Source organism: Gossypium hirsutum, chromosome A06, assembly GCF_007990345.1.
Source record: "Gossypium hirsutum isolate 1008001.06 chromosome A06, Gossypium_hirsutum_v2.1, whole genome shotgun sequence".
Lineage (NCBI taxonomy): Eukaryota > Viridiplantae > Streptophyta > Magnoliopsida > Malvales > Malvaceae > Gossypium > Gossypium hirsutum.
The window spans coordinates 25,726,461-25,735,883 of NC_053429.1; positions in this window are offsets into that span (position 1 = coordinate 25,726,461).

The following is a 9,423-nucleotide window of genomic DNA, read 5'->3' on the forward strand; positions in this document are numbered from 1 at the left end:
TTTTTAACTCAATTTACCTAATCATTTCTTTTAAATCACAACATTCTCTAATTCAAGAATACTTTTAAATTCACACATTACTTATAAATATTAATTTACTAAATTTTCAAACTCATTCGTTGAATTTAGTGATCTCGAATCACTGTTTCTAGCACCACTAAAAATTAGGCTGTTACACAATATGTTGAATAATGCATGCATAAACCCCTAATCCAAAAACCACAAACCACAATCCAAAATAAAACTTTACAGTCCAAAATTGAATAAATACTTAATAAAAATTATTTAAAGTAAAAATATTCCGGATTCCACAATATGTCCAGGCTCGATCCTAGTCTCGATCATTACTTGAAAAGTTAAGACTAGGGAATGGGCTTAAAATAGCTCACTGTGAGTCAATATTAAACATAATCATACAAATAAAAATCATTGATCTCCTAGTACGAGACTCGGATAATGTTTCTGTCTTTTTATCTTGAAATTAGACTCATTATGGATTTCAGTAATATGAATTTTAACTCATAATTATTCTTTTACAATTTCTAGTGATTTTCCAAAGTTGAGACAGGGGAGTTTGGAATCACTCCGACTCTATCCCACAAGAATTCAAATATCTCATGATACAGAATTCTTTTGCTTACACCGTTTCCTTTATGTGAAACTAGACTCAATAAGCTTTAATGCCATATTTAATTAAGTCTTTAATTCAATTTCCACGATTTTTAGTGGATTTTCAAAGTCGAACCAATACTACTATACCAAATCTGTCTTAGTGCAACAAGATAATAACCATCACAATTTGTCATAGAAATTATTCTCATAAATATCATTCATTCATTTGCACCATCATCATAAGTCCATTTCATTTCACATGTCAAGCACGTGTTCATGGGTTTCGAGTACTTACCTGTGCTATCATTTAGCACTGCACTCATCCAAACAGGATAACTCACATGCATCATAATATTACCATATAACATACATTATGTATCATGGCAAGAGCCTTTTATTTCATTTCTCATATTAATCTCGTTGAATTTTTCGAAATCTCAATGGATATCCCATCACCATCAATTCATACAAGTGATCATTTCATATGTGCACTCCCGTGAACCTCACATCTTACAGCAGGATTACCAGTCCAGGCTAAATCCCTCATAATATAAACTCATGGAGTGATGTCAGGATTGCCAGTCCAGGCTAAATCCCTTATAATGACAAGCACTCTCATTGAGCTGGGATCTGAATTATCAGTCTAGGCTAAATTCAAACCCTAATCGGATTACCCGTCCGGGTTAAATCCGTTTACACATATTCTTCGGGAGGCTCGATCACTTAAGGAACACCAGTCCAGGCTAGATCCTTTCTATATTTGAGATCAACGGATTACCTGTCCGAGCTAAATCCTTTTTCGCAACACATGCAGGATCTCAAGTCATGTAAGCTATGGTTTATCCATCGAATTTCCCTTTTTATTCAACCGAGATTTTTCTCTTTTCATCAAGTATCTCATTATGCATAGCTGCTCATGCATGTACATCTAATTCAACACATTTCTATGTTTATTTAGACATTAGTCCATAAGATAAACATGGTATTACATATAATTATAATTTGGCATTTGTTACAATATATAATCTTCATATAAACTAAATAAATATCCATCACCCAATGTTAACACATCAATTTAAGTTCAAGTATGAACAATAATAATATCATTGCATTATCATTGACATATGAACTTACCTCGGTTTCGAGTACGACTATTTATTTCGAGTTTGTGTTAACCTTGTTCGGCCTCGTTCTAAGTCCGAATCTTGTTTTCCTTGATCTATAATATCACATTTAGCCTAATAATTAGTCACATTATTCATAAGGGTCCAAAAATCATATTTTTATAAATTTTCATTTTAACCCCTAAACTTTTACATATTTGCACTTTTGCCCCAATGCTCGGAAATTAAAATTCATCCTATTTTCTTATGTTTTATGACATGCTGATCATTTTTCATAACTATGACAGCCCCCAATTTCCACTAAATCACCCATTTATGACTAATTTTACAACTTTTACAAAACGGTCCTTTCGGACGTTTTCATCGAAAACCGCTTAGTAAAAGTCATTTATTAAACACCCAACACTCATTTTCTACCATTAGACATCAAAATGCATGCATATGACTCATGGGTAAATTTTTAAACGTAAACCCTAGCTCAAAATAATGGTAGAAATAGCTAGAACATGTTACCGGGATTTCAAAAATGTAAAGAACTTTAAAAACGGGGCTCGGGATCACTTACAAATGAGCTTGGAAGCTTGAACCAAACCCTAACCATGGCTTCCATGGGGGTTTCGGCTGGTACATGGATAAGATGACCAAATTTTGGCTATTTTGGCTATTTTGGCTTTTTAATTCATTTAATTATTAGTTTACCAAAATGCCCCTAACTTAAAAATATTTTATTACACCCATTTCATGTCTATTTTTGTCCAAAAATTAACTAATGGTCTAATTACCATTTAAGGACCTCCCATTTAAAATTTCATAACAATTGGACACCTCTAACATGTAGAACTCAACTTTTTCACTTTTTACAATTTAGTCCTTTTAACCTAATTGAGTGCCCAAACGTCAAAATTTTCGAATGAAATTTTAACAAAATCATTACATGAAATCGTAGACCATAAAAATATAATAAAAATAAATTTTCTTATGTCGAATTTGTGGTCCCGAAACCACTGTTCCGACTAGGCCCTAATTCGGGATGTTACAGGAGAAGCTAAAATTTTTAGCTTTTCCTCTTCCAAAAACACTTTTGGTGTTTAATTACTTTTTTACCCCTCCAATAACATAGTACTTTTCCTTCTTTTTTTTCTTGGTGCTTAATTACAAATGTGTTAAAATCATTAATTAAAAATAAAACATATTTTTAAAAATAATAAAAATGTGTTAATATCTAATTACAAATATTTAATGGTTATATTTAAATATTTAAAATATAGTTTATATATTCTAATTAAATTTTATAAATAATTAATATTTATTGCTTAAAAATATTTAAAATTATATTTCATATATTAAAATATTAACAACAAGTTACAATAAATTTTTTTATATTCTTACTAAAATATAATAATATTAACTAATTTAAAAATTATTTAAATGCATATTTGTTACTTGATAATAACATATCTAAAATGCATATTTTATTTTTTTTAAAAGCACTTTTGATAACAATGCTAAACACTCAAATCTTAAATCAAAATTTTCAAAAGCACATTTCAAAAGAACTTTTCAAAAACATTTGTAACAGCCCGTTTTTAGTCAAATTAGAACAGTAGTTTTGGGACCATAAATATAAATTCAAAATATTTATTTTATTATTATTTTAATGTTTACAGCATGATTGAATGATTATGTGAAAGTTTCATTAAGAAATTTTATCGTTTGATTGGTCAATTTGATAAAAAGGACTAAATCGCGTAAAGCGTAAAACTTGAGTTCTAAAAGATAAAGGTGTTTAATAGCTATAGAACCTTAAAAAAGGTCCTTATGTTGTAATTAGATCATTAATATCATGAGTGGACATTTATGGCATATATTAAAGTATTTTGATGGTTATTAATTAAGGTTAAAATGTAAATTATTAAATAAAGGTTAATAAAATAAAACAAAGTCAAAATTTGCTTCATTTTCGTGCTTATTCCTAAATCTGAAGAAGGAATTAAGCTATTTTAGGGCTTGAAACATTCGGCTACTTCAAGGTTCAATTGTAAGTTTGTTTTTGTCCCGTTTTTAATGATTTCTAGGTTTTTGAGATCATTGAACTATTTTGCAAAACTGTTAAAGATTTAGAAAGTTGCAGTTGATGAATAAGCTTGTATTTTGGTGTGTGATGATAGATTTTGAATGCTTGTTGATAGATATACAAGTTTTGTTAAGTGATTTTTAGTAAAAATATAAAATAGGGATTAATTAAGAAATGTTGAAACTTTATGGTTAAAATGTGAAATAAATGAAAAATAAGGGCTATTAGGGGTATATTGGTAATTCTGCTAAGCATGGATGTTTTGAAATTTGCATGAATTTGTTATTTTATGTAATAAGGACTAAATTGTAAAAATGTGAAAGTTTATGGGCAAATGTGTAAATGTGCTTAAATGTGTATTTTGGATTAAATTGAATAGAGAGATGATTAAATAAGTTAATTTTGAATAAATTTAGATCAAGAAAAGCAGAATTCGGGTTTAGATCGAGAGAAAACTAAAGTTATCGACTAATCGACTTATTTCATCGTTTCCACATTCGAGGTAAGTTCATAATTTCATTTTAAACATATATTAAATGCTTTGATATTGCATATGATGTGAATACGAGACTTCGGATAAGTTCAACAATGACTCGATGATAATTCGACATTTGAAATCCTTGTTGAACTTTATAAGTAGTTTAGGATACTAGTGACATGTAATTAGGGGATACATTGAGTTGGCTATGAGCCATGATATTAGCACTTCGGGTGCGAGTTATACCGATTTGGCTTCGGGCCATGAATATCGACTGATTTGGCTTCGGGCCATGATATCAGTACTTCAGATATAAGTTACATTGATTTGGCTTCTGGCCATGGTATAGGTACTTATTGTGTGAGACCCTTGAGTATCCGACTTCTATTCCAAACGGTTCAATTGGTAAACGAAAGAGGTGGATGGGTATGAGATTGATGTTAAATCGAAGAAACTTGTGAAGGTAGTGTATAATTTCACAATTGAGTAATTGAAAGGTTTGTTAGCTAATGTAAGCTACATATTGGTATAATCAAATTATGGAATTATATATATGTGATTGCATTAATTTTATTTCATACGAGCTTACTCAGCTGTAAAGCTTACTTTGTTTGTTTTTCTCGTGTTTTATAGTGTTATCAAGCTAGCTCAGATTCGGGGTTCGTCAGAGATCGCTTCAGACTATCCACTTATCACTTGGTACCTATGAACTTTGGTATTTAAAGTATATGACATGTATAGGTATTTTGAGTCATTTTGATTATGAATTGATAATGATTTTGGTTATTTGTAATGGCTTGTAAATGTATATGTTATGGTTTGTAAATATAGCCATGAGAGTTGGCTTAATTTGGTGGATTTGGTTTTGTGCATATATGTGCATGTATGGTTGATATTTCGAGTTCATGGATGGATTTGTGAATAGCTTATATTATGAGGCTTGTGGATATTGATATGGTAAATGTTAAATGGTTGATATTAGATATGAATTGTGCTTGTGAGTTGGTGCAAAGTGATGTATGTTTGAGAAAGGTTTAGTAAGTTAAATTGTATATGAAATTTTAGTACTAATGGTGTGGTATATTTTGAGATTTTTGTATTGAGAAAAGTGGTTTAGATCATGCAAGAACTAGGCTTGAATTGATCATTTTAAAATGCTTATTGATGCTATATAATGGTGAAATTGAGTTGATGTAGTTGAGCAAAAGTTTGGGTGGAAAATTGGCTTGGTAAATAGCCTATTTTTTTCTACACAAGCAGAGACACGGGCGTGTGTCTCAGCTGTGTGTGACACATGGTTATGCTGCACGGCTGTGTGTCCCCTGGTGTATTTTAGAAATCAAGTCAATAAGCTCCACACAGCCTCACACATGGGCGTGTGACTTGGCCGTGTGGCATAAGTCAGTATACCCTACAGGTTTGCATGGCCTAGCACACAGCTTGGCATACGGACGTGTGTGGCCACTTCGAAGGGCACACGGGCTAGACACATAGAAGTGTAGTTAGCCGTCTGACCCAAGTCAGTAAGCTCACTTGTTTGGACACGGGGTAAGACACGGGCTGGGACACGACGATATGCTCCCATTTTGAATGTCCACACAGATGTGTCTTATGGCCGTGTAAGACACACGGCGCGATACACGGGCGTGTGTCCCCTGTTTTGAGAAAAATTTTCAAAGTTTCATGAAAGTTTCTTAAGTTATCGGTTTAGTCTCGAACTGTAATGACCCAAAATTTACAGGCATCAAAAAAGTACAATATCGGGCCTCTGTCTTAGTAAATCGAGTTCGTAAATAATTATTAGGAATAATTGTGAGTCTAGTAATGTGTTTAATTAGGCTTTAATTAAGTAAAATTAGCTCAATTTAGAGAAAATAGTAAAAAGGACTAAATTGAATAAGGGGTAAAAATTGAATTATAGATTAAAATAAAATAAAAATGGCCAAAATGGCAAATATGCCATTTACTATAGAATGACGCGGCATAAGTGTAAGATTTTTCTTACTTTATTAAATTATTAAATTATATAATTATTATTTTATTTAAATTATAATATGAATTATAGATAAATAAATAAATAAATCTAGTTGTGTGACAAGTGTAAGGTGATGAAGTATACAAGTGTATGGAAATAATAATTAAATAGGTACACTTGTAATATATTTAGTTTTTTACTTAAAATTTAAGAGAAAAGATATTATTATTATTATTAAGCTATAAATTATATTAATTATTATTATATTATGAAATAAATTAAGAAAAGGCAAGTGTAAGGTAAAAATAAAAGACATGTGTATTAATTTAAATAAGTACATTTGTATTATTTATGTATAATTAGTGAAAAGATATTTTATATTTATTATTAATTAATAAAATATATTTATTAGATGTTTATTATTATTAAAATTATTAATTATATTATATTATGAAATAGATTAGATCAAGACAAATGTAGGGTGGATATGAGATACAATTGTAATATATACATTTGCTATTAAACAGATATTTTAAATTCATTAATTAATTAAATAGAAAACAAATTAAAATAAAGTAAATAGATATGAAATAAAGAAAGGAAATAAAGAAGAGAAAGAACAGAGGCTGTTCGAATAGGGGAAGAAAGAGTAGGAAAGAAAAATAAAAAGGGAAAACTAAAGATTTGAAGCTTGAAGTTTAATTGATAAGTTAAATTAAGTCACTTTCTCTTAATTTTGATGTTTTAGAAGTCTTAAAACAAGATTTTGATAGAATTAAGTTGATAGTTTGGAAGTTCATAAGTTTTTAAGTATAGTTTATGTTGAACAAAAAGAAGAATTAGGGATTTAGTTGAATGAATTTTAAGTTAGAATTGATTAAAGGATTAAATTGTAAACTAGGCTATAAGTTTTATGTTGTATGGATTAAATTGAAGAAATTTCGAAATTAGAAAAAAAAATGTTGAAAAATTAATAGTTAAATGTAAGTATGGAGGAAATTTGAATAGAAATAAAGTATGAATTGAATTAGAAAAGTAAGTAAAATTATTTAGAATTAAATTGGGAATAAGGTAGGAATTGATTAGAAATTCAATTAATTATTTTAATTAGTGTTGTAATTAATAGTATAATTATTTTAATTTTTGATAGCTAACAAAGAACCAGAGATATCGGCTCAAAAGGGAAATGAGAAGATTACCGAGGAGTAAATCAAGAATTTCGGGTTTGTATTACTATAATTTAAGTATTTATTTTTAAGTATTAGTTTTAAATTTATTTATTTTATAGTAAGTAAATATTGAGGTAAGTAATTTTATTGAATTGAATTTAAAAAATTGAATTGAATGAGAAATACATGTTAGTATTACTATAATTCAAATTTAATTATTATTAATTGTTGAATTTTAAGTTAATATGCATGGTAAGTATTAGTATTGAATTGTATGAAATTAAATTGAATTGTGATTATATGTGACTGATTGAAATACATTGAATTGAGAAAGTGTATTGAATTATGAATATGTAAATTGAAAATTGATTGAAAAGTGGAAAATGATTGAATTGAAAATGTGAGAAATTGCAACTAAATTTAATTGAGATTTATATGTGATCCGGAAACCCTATTAACTAGTCGGGCTGAGTCGAATATAGTTAGCATGCCATAGGATTGGAAGTGTTCAGGGATGCTTCGACCTCGAGTCAATGAGACACTGGGTATCACTATTTTACTTCAGATAGATTCGATGAGGTATTGGGCACCACTTTGCTTCAGCTAGGCCGATGAGACACTGGGTGTCAACTTTGCTTCAAACTATCTGATGAGGCACTGGGTGCCAAATTGATATTTTTTGGTTGGATCCGTGTATCCGCCAAAGTCCGAATCTGTTAATAAGGGTAATTAAAAGAATAGTTAAGTTGAATAAAATGAATCGGTTGAGCCACTAAAAAAATGTAAAAATGGAACATGAATTGAAAATGTGATTTAAATGCGAGTATGAGAATGGAAAGCATGAATTAATGGTCCATGGAATAGACAATGGCTCAACATGAATGTTTATGATTTCAATTGACGAATAGCTAAATTCAATTGTATGAATATATTGAGAATGACAAATTTATATTTGAATTGGTTTTGTAAATATTAAAGTTAGATGATTTAATTTTTATGATTATTATGTTTATAATTTGAATTATGGTAATACCACTGAGTATAAAATACTTAGCGTACGGTTGTTTCCGTGCGTAGGTTAATAGGTATTCAGAGTCTTGGTTTAGCATCGAGGCGATCCCGACTCCAGCACAAAACTCGGTGATGTATTCTTCCTTTGGCAAAAGTGGCATGTACATAGGTGTTAATTTGATCACTTTAAAATGCTATATAATTTTTGTTGTAAAGAATGGTATTTGGTATTTTGGTATTTAAACTAATAAAATAGTATGAAAATTTATATGATATATTTGATATAATTAATAGTAACATGATCTTTTGATACTTGGTTTAAGGAAATGGAAATAGAATTATCATAACATATTTGATATAGTTGGGAACAAGTTGAAATAGAATGAATGAAGTTTATTTAATTAAAGAATATATGCGAATGTTTACTTAGTAAATTACTGAGTTGATGTTGAACTATGTTTAGGTGTATTTAAATATGAAATTGTATGGATTGTGATATTGGTTTTGAATTGGTTGTGATTTGAATTTGCAGGAAAGGCTAAATATTTATAAAGGGGTTATATTGAATTTTTTTCTAAAAAAGAAGAAGAAAGAAGAGTCAATTAGCAAAAGTTTTATATGAACTTATGATTATATAATAATATGTTCGATAATTATTTAAATATTAATCGTAAATTATTCGATTATCCGATAATGTCTCGTAACCCTATTCCGGCGACGGTTTAAGGTTAAGGGGTGTTATAATTGTTGGTATCAGAGCCATCAGGTTTAGCTGATTCTCGGCCTAAATCGAGCTTGGAAATTGAGTCTAGAAGTACATGCCACTTTTGAGTCGAAACTGAGTAGGGATTTTTGGATGCTGACCTATTTGTTTGTTTCTGTTTTATAGATTAAAGATGTCTGATGAAAGAATAAATGATACCGATAAAGAAATGCATATCGAAGAAGAAGAATCTTGCGGGTTAGATGAAATTGAATCG